Source organism: Pan troglodytes, chromosome 22 (genome assembly GCF_028858775.2).
Source record: "Pan troglodytes isolate AG18354 chromosome 22, NHGRI_mPanTro3-v2.0_pri, whole genome shotgun sequence".
NCBI classification, from domain to species: domain Eukaryota; kingdom Metazoa; phylum Chordata; class Mammalia; order Primates; family Hominidae; genus Pan; species Pan troglodytes.
Window position 1 is genome coordinate 10,518,438 of NC_072420.2, and position 11,062 is coordinate 10,529,499.

General features: G+C 41.6%; 1 pseudogene; it reads left to right on the top strand.

The window, feature by feature from the left end:
- LOC107973311 (protein FRG1-like) overlaps positions 1-10,819 on the top strand; it is a 28,892-nt pseudogene extending 18,073 nt beyond the window's left edge.
- The last annotated feature ends 243 nt before the right edge of the window (positions 10,820-11,062 follow it).

An 11,062-nucleotide genomic window follows, 5' to 3' on the forward strand; every position in this document is an offset into this window, starting at 1 on the left:
GGTAGGAAGAATCAATATCGTGAAAATGGCCATACTGCCCAAGGTAATTTACAGATTCAATGCCATCCCCATCAAGATAACAATGACTTTCTTCACAGAATTGGAAAAAAACTAAAGTTCATATGGAACCAAAAAAGAGCCCGCATCACCAAGTCAATCCTAACCCAAAAGAACAAAGCCGGAGGCATCACGCTACCTGACTTCAAACTATACTACAAGGCTACAGTAACCAAAACAGCATGGTACTGGTACCAAAACAGATATATTGATCAATGGAACAGAACAGAGCCCTAAGAAAAAATGCCTCATATCTACAACTATCTGATCTTTGACAAAGCTGACAAAAACAAGCAATGGGGAAAGGATTCCCTACTTAATAAATGGTGCTGGGAAAACTGGCTAGCCATATGTAGAAAGCTGAAACTGGATCCCTTCCTTACACCTTATACAAAAATTAATTCAAGACGGATTAAAGACTTACATGTTAGACCTAAAACCATAAAAACCCTAGAAGAAAACCTAGGCAATACCATTCAGGACATAGGCATGGGCAAGGACTTCATGTCTAAAACTCCAAAAGCAATGGCAACAAAAGCCAAAATTGAGAAATGGGATCTAATTAAACTAAAGAGCTTCTGCACAGCAAAAGAAACTACCATCAGAATGAACAGGCAACCTGCAGAATGGGAGAAAATTTTCACAACCTACTCATTTGACAAAGGGCTAATATCCAGAATCTACAATGAACTCAAACAAATTGACAAAAAAAAAAAGACAACCCCATCAAAAAGTGGGCAAAGAAAATGAACAGACACTTCTCAAAAGAAGACATTTATGCAGCCAAAAAACACATGAAAAAATGCTCATTATCACTGGCCATCAGAGAAATGCAAATCAAAACCACAATGAGATATCATCTCACACCCGTTAAAGTGGCAATCATTGAAAAGTCAGGAAACAACAGGTGCTGGAGAGGATGTGGAGAAATAGGAACACTTTTACACTGTTGGTGGGACTGTGAACTAGCTCAACCATTGTGGAAGTCAGTGTGGTGATTCCTCAGGGATCTAGAACTAGAAATACCATTTGACCCAGCCATCCCATTACTGGGTGTATACCCAAAGGACTATAAATCATGCTGCTATAAAGACACATGCACATGTATGTTTATTGTGGCGTTATTCACAATAGCAAAGACTTGGAACCAACCCAAACGTCCAACAATGATAGACTGGATTAAGAAAATGTGGCACATATACACCATGGAATACTATGCAGGATAAAAAATGAAGAGTTCATGTCCTTTGTAGGGACATGGATGAAACTGGAAACCATCATTCTCAGCAAACTATCACAAGGACAAAAAACCAAACACTGCATGTTCTCACTCATAGGTGGGAATTCAACAATGAGAACACATGGACACAGGAAGGGAAACATCACACACTGGGGACTGTTGTGTGGTGGCGGGAGTGAGGAGGGATAGCATTAGGAGATATACCTGATGCTAAATGACGAGTTAATGGGTGCAGGACACCAGCATGGCACATGTATACATATGTAACAAACCTGCACGTTGTGCACATGTACTCTAAAGCTTAAAGTATAATATAAAAAAAAAAAAGAAGTCAAGAAACAACAGATGCTGGCAAGGCTGTGGAGAAATAAACACTTTTACACTCTTGGTAAGAATGTTAATTAGTTCAGTCATTGTGGAAGACAGTTTGGCGATTCTGCAAGGATCTAGAACCAGAAATACCATTTGACCCAGAAATCCCATTACTGGATATATATCCAAAGGACTATAAATCATTCTATTATAAAGATGCATGCACGCATATGTTTATAGCAGCACTATTCCCATTTGCAAAAACATGGAATCAATCCAAATGCCCATCAATGATAGACTGGATAAAGAAAATGTGGTACATACACGCCATGGAATACTATGCAGCCATAAAAAGGAATGAGATCATGTCTTTTGCAGGGACATGAATGAATCTGGAAACCATCATCTTCAGCAAACTAATACAGGAACAGAAGACCAAACACCACATGTTCTCACTCATGAGTGGGAGCTGAATAATGAGAACACCTGGACACAGGAAGGGGAACAACACACACTGGGGCCTGTCAGTGGGGACGGGGAGGGAAAGCATCAGAATAAATAGCTAACGCATGTGGGGCTTAATACCTAGGCACCTAGGCGGTGGGTTGATAGGTACAGCAAATCATCATAATGCACGTTTACCTACGTAACAAACCTGCATGTCCTGCACATGTATCCTGGAACTTAAAATATAATTTAAAAAAATAAAAAGAAAACAAGAGTACTGTTCCGCAGCCTGTACAGCAAGCATGATGCTGACATCTGCTCAGCTTCTGGGGAGGCCTCAGGAAACTTAACAATCATGGTGGAAGGGAAAGCAAGAGCAGGAGGAAGAGAGAGAGGGGGAAGGTCCTACACACTTTAAACAACAAGATCTCATGAGAACTCTATCACAAGAGCAGCGCTAGAGGGATTATGCTTAACCATTAGAAACTGCTCCCATGGATCAGCCACCTCCCAGCAGGCCCCATCTCTGAGAGTGGGAACCACTGGAGGCTGCTCCCATGGACCAGCCACCTTCCAGCAGGCCCCATCTCTGAGAGTGGGAACCACTGGAGGCTGCTCCCATGGACCAGCCACCTTCCAGCAGGCCCCGTCTCTGACACTGGGAACCACTGGAAACTGCTCCCATGGACCAGCCACCTCCCAGCAGGCCCCATCTCCGAAACTGGGGATTACATTTCTATAGAAGTTTCCAATAATGTTGGAACACATACTAATAACATATTTATAAAAATACAGTCCAAAGTAGACCAAACACCATTCACTCTTCAATTTGAAAGTTTTCTCTCTATTCTAATGTCACAATCTCCAGCGTTATTAATCAGAATCCTGCATTTAAGGGCATCTGTTAAATTTTATAGCTGATTATAAAACCATCATTTAAAGAGGACCAAAATGAGACAACAATTGTCTGTGGATGATCAAAACATTAAGGGCAGCCACAGTTAAAGACACGAACAACAGCCTTTAAAGTAGAATTTGCTGTAGAGCCTATTATGAGGGAGATATTTCTAGTTATTACCTCTTTTATTCTAAACCATGGAAAAAGGACCTATCAAATAAAGTCCTTCTAGACAGTGAAGGGCTCCTGGCAATGTTCTCTTTAATCCATGATGTGGGATAAGGGGAGTTTTGACTGATTATGAGGCAATGTGTATACCACTAAAGTTTCAACACCGTAAAAGGAAAAAAATGGGTGAGGGAAGTCCTGGAAGAACCAGATGGGGCCGTAGCAGAAGATGATTTCAATCCACTGACCCCTGAATTGTGGGCTGGTTGTGCTGCATCGCTCTGTGACTTATGGTTCTGCCGCAACAAAGATCTAATTCTCAGGGTTATAGGAAAAGACACATGCGGTACCCCTAAGGCACAGAGAAGGGAGAAATCCAAACCTGACTTAAGTCTAGGGTTCTTAAACCACACAATCTGCTCACAAGGAGGACCTTAACTCTGAAGATACTGATTTGGGGCTGTTTCAAAGAAAGAAATTATAAATATGAGCGGGAAAGAGAACAACCTTCCCAATATCCAGTGGCAAAAAAATGAGGGAGAGGGAAGGAAGGAGAAAGGGAAGGAAGGAGAGAGGGAAGAAAGGAGGGAAGGAAGGAGAGAGGAAGGAAGGAAGTAGGGAGGGAGGGAGATAGGGATGGAAGGAATGAGAGAGGGAAGGAATGAAGGAAAGAAGGAGAGAGGGAAGGAGGGCAGGAAGGAAGGAAGGAAAGAAGGAAGGAGAGAGGGAAGGAAAGAGGGAGGGAAGGAAGGAAGGAGAGAGGGAAGGAAGGAGGGAAGGAAGGAGGGAAGGAAGAAAAGGAAGGAAAGAGGGAAGGAAGGAAGGAAAGGTGGAAGGAAGGAGGGATGGAGGGAAGGAAGGAAGGAAGGAAGGGAAGGAACTTGGATACGCACAAAAACAAAATTTAAATTAAAACGGAAGTCTATCATCTGACCTAATTGAAAATGTTCTATTTTCTAAAACAACTTATACAGTCCAAAGATAAAAGGGTGCTGATTGGTATTTGTAACTCTCTAGCACATATTCGAATCAATTTTAACATCTGCTGAAATCTGCCAATTGGCATACTTTCACAAACTTAATACTGGAGCTCAAACTTTGTTTATACCTGAGATTTCACTAAATTTAAACATTGCATCCCCTAATCCTAGCAGAGTAACTGCATATAGAATAGAGGACACATATTTATGCCTCACATTTGTTACCTTGACTAAATTTCCCGTAGTCATAGAAGTCTTTGTCCATAGGGGACATGGATGCTCTGACCTAATGAGAAACAAATTGATATTAAATCATTTGCACTTACGCATTGACTTCACCAAATGTAACCTTACAAAACTCCCTCTCCTGTTTTTTTTAATTTGATTTATTTTTAATTTTTCATTTTTTTTAGAGATGGGGTCTTGCTCCATTACCCAGGCTGAATGAAGTGCAGTGGCACAATCATAGCTCACTGCTGCCTTGAACTCCTGGGCTCAAGCAGTCCTTCCATTTTAGCCTTACAAGTAGCTGGGATTACAGGCATGCACCAACACAGCCAATTAAAAAAGTGAAGTCTTGCTATGTTGCCTAGGCTGGTCTCTAACTTCGGGCCTCAAGCAATCCTCCTGCCTCGGCCTCCCAAAGTGCTGGGATTACAGGTGTGAGCTATCGTACCTAGCCTCCCCATCTTGATAAATTAGGAAATATGGTCCAACATAAATTACAACATGACTTCAAATAAATAAAACTTATTATATAAGACCTAATTAATTAGTGAAGGGGTGATAATCCTCATTGCTTCAATGTTTAGCAGTAGAATTTGGCCTGTTCTTAAACCTGCAAATAATAAATGGCGTTTCACAGTGGATTACTGTAATGTGACTGCAGTGCTCCCATCCATTAAGGCCCTCGTACCCAATGCCTAATATTGTGGTTAATTTTTTTTTATTTCAATAGGTTTTTGGGGAATATAATGGTGTTTTGTTTTTTTATTTCAATAGGTTTTTGGGAAACAGGTGGTGTTTGCTTACAGGAATATGTTCTTTAGTGGCGATTTCTGAGATTTGTGGTGCACCCATCACCCAAGCAGTGTACACTGTACCCAATGTGTAGTGTTGTATCCCTCACCACACCCACTCCACCACTCCCAGCCTTTCCCTGAGTCCACGAAGACCATTGTATCATTCTTATGTGTTTGCATCCTCATAGCTTAGCTCTCACTTATGAATAAGAACATACAATGTTTGGTTTTCCATTCCTAAGTTGCTTCACTTAGAATAATGGTGTCCAGTTTCATCCAGGTTGCTGTGAATGCATTATTTCATTCTATCTTATGGCTGAGTAGTAATCCATGTGGTAAATATTTATACCACATTTTCTTTCTCCACTTACTGATTGATGGGCATTTAGGCTGGTTTCAAATTCTTCTAATTGCATACTGTGCTGCTATAAACATACGTGTGCAAGTATCTTTTTCATATAATGACTTATTTTCCTCTGAGTGGTACCCAGGAGTGGAATTACTGGATCAAATGATAGATCTGCTTTTACTTCTTTGGAAATCTCCTCACTGTTTTCCATAGCTGTTGTACTAGCTTACATTCCCTCCAAAAAGTGCAAAAGTGTTCCCTTTTTACCACATCCATGCCAATATCTATAGTTTTTGATTTTTTGATTATGACCATTCTTGCAGGAGTGAAGGGGTATCATATTGTATTGTGGTTTTGATTTGCATTTCCCTGATAATTAGTTATGTTGAGCATTTTTTCATGTGTTTGTTGGACAGTTGCTTATCTTCTTTTGAGAATTGTCTGTTCATGTCCTTAGCCCACTTTTTGATGGGATGTTTTTCTTGCTGGTTTGTTTGGGTTCCTTGCAGATTCTGGGTATTAGTCCTTTAATCAGAAGTACAGATTGCAAAGATTTTCTCCCACTCTGTAGGTTACCTGTTTACTATGCTGATTATTTCTGTTACTGTGCAGAAGCCTTTTAGTTTAATTAAGTCTCATCTATTTATCTTTGTTTTAGTTGCATTTGCTTTTTGGGTTATTGGTCATGATCTCTTTGCCTAAGCCAGTGTCTAGAAGAGTTTTTCCAATGTCGTCTTCTAGAATTTTTATGGTTTCAGGTATTAGATTTAAGTCCTTGATCCATCTTGAGTTGATTTTTGAATAGGGTGAGAAATGAGCATCCACTTCCATTCTTCTATGTGTGGCTTTCCATTTATCTCAGCACCATTTGTTAAATGCTATTCTTTCTCTGCTTTATGTTTTTGTTTGTTTTGTTGAAGATTAGATGACTGTAAGTATTTAGCTTTATTTCTGGGTTCTCTATTATGTTCCATTGATCTATATGGCTATTTTTATATCAGTACCATGTTGTTTTGGTGACTATGACCTTCTAGTATAGTTTGAAGTCGGCTTCTAGATTTGTTCTTTTTGCTTGGTCTTGTTTTGGCTATACAGACTCTTTTTTGGTTCTAGGCTTTTACTACCTTAAGGTATGTCCCTTCTATGTCTTTTTTAGTTCCATGTGAATTTTTGTAGTTCTGTGAAGACTGATGTTGGTACTTTAATGGGGATTGCATTGAGTTTGTAGATTGCTTTTGGCAGTATGGTATTTTCACAATATTGATTTTACCCATCCTTGAGCATGGGGTATGTTTCCATTTGTTTGTATCTATGATTTCTATCAGCAGTGTTTTGTAGTTTTCCTTGTAGAGGTCTTTTGTCTCTTTGGTTAAGTATTCCAGATATAATTAAGATTTTGTCTGCAAAGATTGCATGCAATTGACAATTATAGGAATATACTATTATAATTATAGGAATTATAATATTCCTAAGGTTTTTATTGCAGCTATTGTAAAAGGGGGTGAGTTTTTTATTTAATTCTCAGCTTGTTCACTATTACTGTATAGCAGAGCCACTGACTTGTGTACATTAATTTTTTATCCCGAAACTTTGCTGAATTCATTTACCAGTTCTAGTAGCTTTTGGGATGAGTCTTTAGGCTTTTCTGGGTACATGATCATGTCATCAGCAAAGAGTGACAGTTCGACTTCCTCTTTACCGATTTGGATGCACTTTATTTCTCTTATCTGATTGCTCTGGTGAGGACTTCTAGTACTGTGTTGAATAGAAGTGGTGAAAGTTGGCATCATTGTCTTCTTCCAGTTCTCAGGGGGAGTGTTTCAACTTTTCCCCATTCCATATAATGTTGGCTGTGTGTTTGTCATATATGGCTTTTATTACCTTAAGGTATGTCCCTTTGATGTTGATTTTGCTGAGGGTTTTAATCATAAAGGGATTCTGGATTTTGTCAAATGCCTTTTCTATGTCAATTTTGCTGAGGGTTTTAGGCATAAAGGGATGCTGGATTTTGTCAAATCCTTTTTCTGCATGTATTGAGATGATCATGTGATTTTTTTAAAAATTCTGTTTATATTGTGTATCACATTTATTGACTTGCAGATGTTTAACCATCCTGCATCCCTGGTTTCTCTTCAGATTGTATACATCTTTCGCCTTATGATGGTTAATTTTATTTGCCAAGTTGGGTTGCCTAGATATTTGGTTAAACACTCTGGATGTGTCTGTGAGGGTGTTTCTTGATGAGATGAACATTTGAATATGTAGACTTAGTAAAGTAGTTGCCCTCCCCAGTGTGAGTGGGCCTCATCCAGTCCACTAAAACCCAAATAAAACACAAGGGTAGAGGGAGAGAGAATTCACTCTCTTTGATTTCAGAGCTGAGACGTAGATCTTCTCTCGCCTTTGAAGTCAGACGTGGACTGTAACTTATGCCATCAGCTTTCCTGGTTCTCAGGACTTTAGGCTTGGACTGGAACTCCAACATCGGCAGTCCTGGTTCTCCAGCTTGCTGACTGCAGGTCCTGGGACTTCTTAGCCTCCATAACCACATGAGCCAATCCCTTATAATAAACCTATATATATTCATGCAACTGATAAATATTTTGTTGTTACAGATTTGGCTACCATGTTCTTTTTGTGCCTATTTTAACAGAGTCTCAGTCATAGCCTGCCTTCATCTCTGAAGGGACCAGGTGACCCACGGAGTGCCTCGGCAGCCTTGTCATTGCATGCAATCTTCACAGACAAGATCTCACTGCAACCACCTTTCTACAGGAGCACAGGTGTGACATTATACTGATGACATCATTCTCAGAGAAAATTCGCTTTACCCACTAAGGACACACAGATACAAGGAGGCTTACACAAAGGGAATGGATGTTTCCCAACACAGTAGTGCAAGGCCCTGCCACTTTGCTTCAATTCCTGAAAATTCCTTGGTAAATATGGGGCTGCCCTATTCCTGAGACTTTCAAAAAATAGTTATTCATCCTCTCAGCGTCCACAATGTTAATACAAGCCTAATATTCTTTAATTTGTGTTTTGTTTTTTGGAGGCACAGTCTTGCTCTGTTACCCAGGCTGGTATGAAGTGGCACGGTTTCAGCTCACTGCAGCCTCGACCTCCTGAGCTCAAGCAGTTCTCCCATCTCGGCCTTCCAAGTAGCTAGGACTGCAGGTGTGTGCCATGACACTCAGCTAATTTTGTTTATTTTTTTGTAGAGAAAAGGTCTCACTATGTTACCCAGGCTGATCTCAAACTCCTGGGCTGAAGCGATCCTCTTGCCTCAGCCTCCCAAAGTTCTGGGATTACAGGTGTGAGCCACTGTGCCCAGCCCTTTAATTCTTTACTTGGGGTTCAGGTGACAACATATTTCTTATTTACAAATCTTACTTAATCCCACTGATGCTGTCATTGGCAAACTCACCCACCCTGAATGAAGCCTCCTCCAACAAGTGTGGAATCTGTCCGAATTTAAATTAACAGGTGCTCCTATGAATTCCTTCAGAGAACACAATGTGGATGCTTTAGCAACCTGTTCCCATGCCTCCTGAAGTATCTGGGTTGCATATGGTGGCCATAGTAGTCCATGGGCTTCTGATGTAAAAGATAAACCTACCCCTTTTGACCCTGCTCTGTACAGCATCAGGGCAGTGATTGCTGACCACATACTGGACCCTCTGGAAACAGAGGGCTCTGCATCCATGTCCACGAGCCTTCATGCCCATCTGGCCATCAGGCCTTGGGAAGCAGCACCCCACAGTGTTGGCACAGCTGCAGAGACTTCCTTGCCTCAGAATGGAGTCAAACCTGGACCCCCTGCCATTCTCATCTGCAGGAAACACTGGCCTCCTTCATCCTCAGGCTGTGTTGCTGGAAGTCACCCGTCTCCGAGGCCCCTTGGGATCGACTGAGTGACCAGCAGTGAAGTTCATCCACCTTCTGAATGGATGCCATCATCTGATGTGATGGAGCTCAGTGGGATGCTGCTGCCTTCCCTCCATTAGCTAGGATGTCCCTGATAAAGGATGACACCCAAGCCTCAGCACAACTGACCAAACTTGAGGTGGTCATCTCAGCACTGATGCTGGGCCAACAATTAGCCCCATTTGTACATTTTTACAAATTTTTGGCAATTGCCAAGGATTGTCCACCTTCCCTCCCCATTGAATTAAAGAAACTTCTTGCCTCATGGATACTCAGAATACAATCAAGGTAACAGATGCCTTTTTTTTTAACCAAGGACACAGTGCGGATCTCACAGGGACACTCCTTATCCCCTGCAGAGTTCCAGACACTACTGATGGTGGCCAAGACAACATTTCATCAGAAAACACAGTGCTAGGCTTGTGAAAGTGTCCAGTAGGGCTTCCACCGCCCCTATAGGCTGCAGGCAGCTGCTTTAGTTGAGAGATAGACTGAGCTCCTCAAAGAATTCCTATTTAAGTTACAAAGCAGCGAGTGGATGCCCTGCTGGGTTCCACTGTTGCCACAGGCTTTGATTACTCTTAAGTTAATACTTCATAGGAAAGTGGACTTTTTACACCAATGCTACACAGTTCCCTCAGTTGCCTTTACTGGACATCAAGGAGTTCACATTTTTGACAACCATTCAGTCCTGGACTGTCCAAAGGGTGGAGGTAGCTCCGTGCAGGAAGCTGCCTGCTGTGTGTGGATCAGTAATATCAGACTTGCCCAACAACTCACTGGAGACATGAAAACCAATGCATGGGGGATGCATGACATCACCCAAATATTTATGAACACTCTTGTGCTGCCAGAGACCCCAGATCTCTAAACCAATGCATGGGGAATGCATGACATCACCCAAATATTTATGAACACTCTTGTGCTGCCAGAGACCCCAGATCTCTAAACCAATGCATGGGGAATGCATGACATCACCCAAATATTTATGAACACTCTTGTGCTGCCAGAGACCCCAGATCTCTAAACCAATGCATGGGGAATGCATGACATCACCCAAATATTTATGAACACACTTGTGCTGCCAGAGACCCCAGATTACTTTTCCTGCCTCCTGCTAAATAAATGGGGGCAGTAGATTTGCATCGGCTTCCGCATTACATTACTCATAACTGTGGCCTTCCTAATCTCTCATGTCCCTAAGCACTTATTACAATGTCTCAGCAGCTTTCTCTCAGCCTCTCAAAATATTAGTCATCATGAAAATTAATGTCTGATGTTAAAGCATCGTGTCAATTTTATTGTGACACCTAAAATTTCATGCAGCACCCCACCATGTCCTCAGCCTAATGGCTTTCATGCCCCCACCAGACTGCAAAACTCTGAATTAGTCAAGCACATCCCTGAAGGAACCAGCCGTTACCCCACCCTCTGATTTCTACCAAACCTGCCTCCCACACCCTCTGTTCCGAAGTGCAACCCTGGGTAGACCTGCATAAATGCAGTGTCATCCCCCGCTGGGCTGAGTATGTGTGATGAGTAAATTACTGGGAATTTCCTCTTCTCAGTGTTTGTTTTGTCTGCAGCCATTCCCAGAATTCTAGGGCAAGACTAGCTTCTTCACCAATGGGGTGAACAGGAAGGAACCCAAGTAGGAATTGC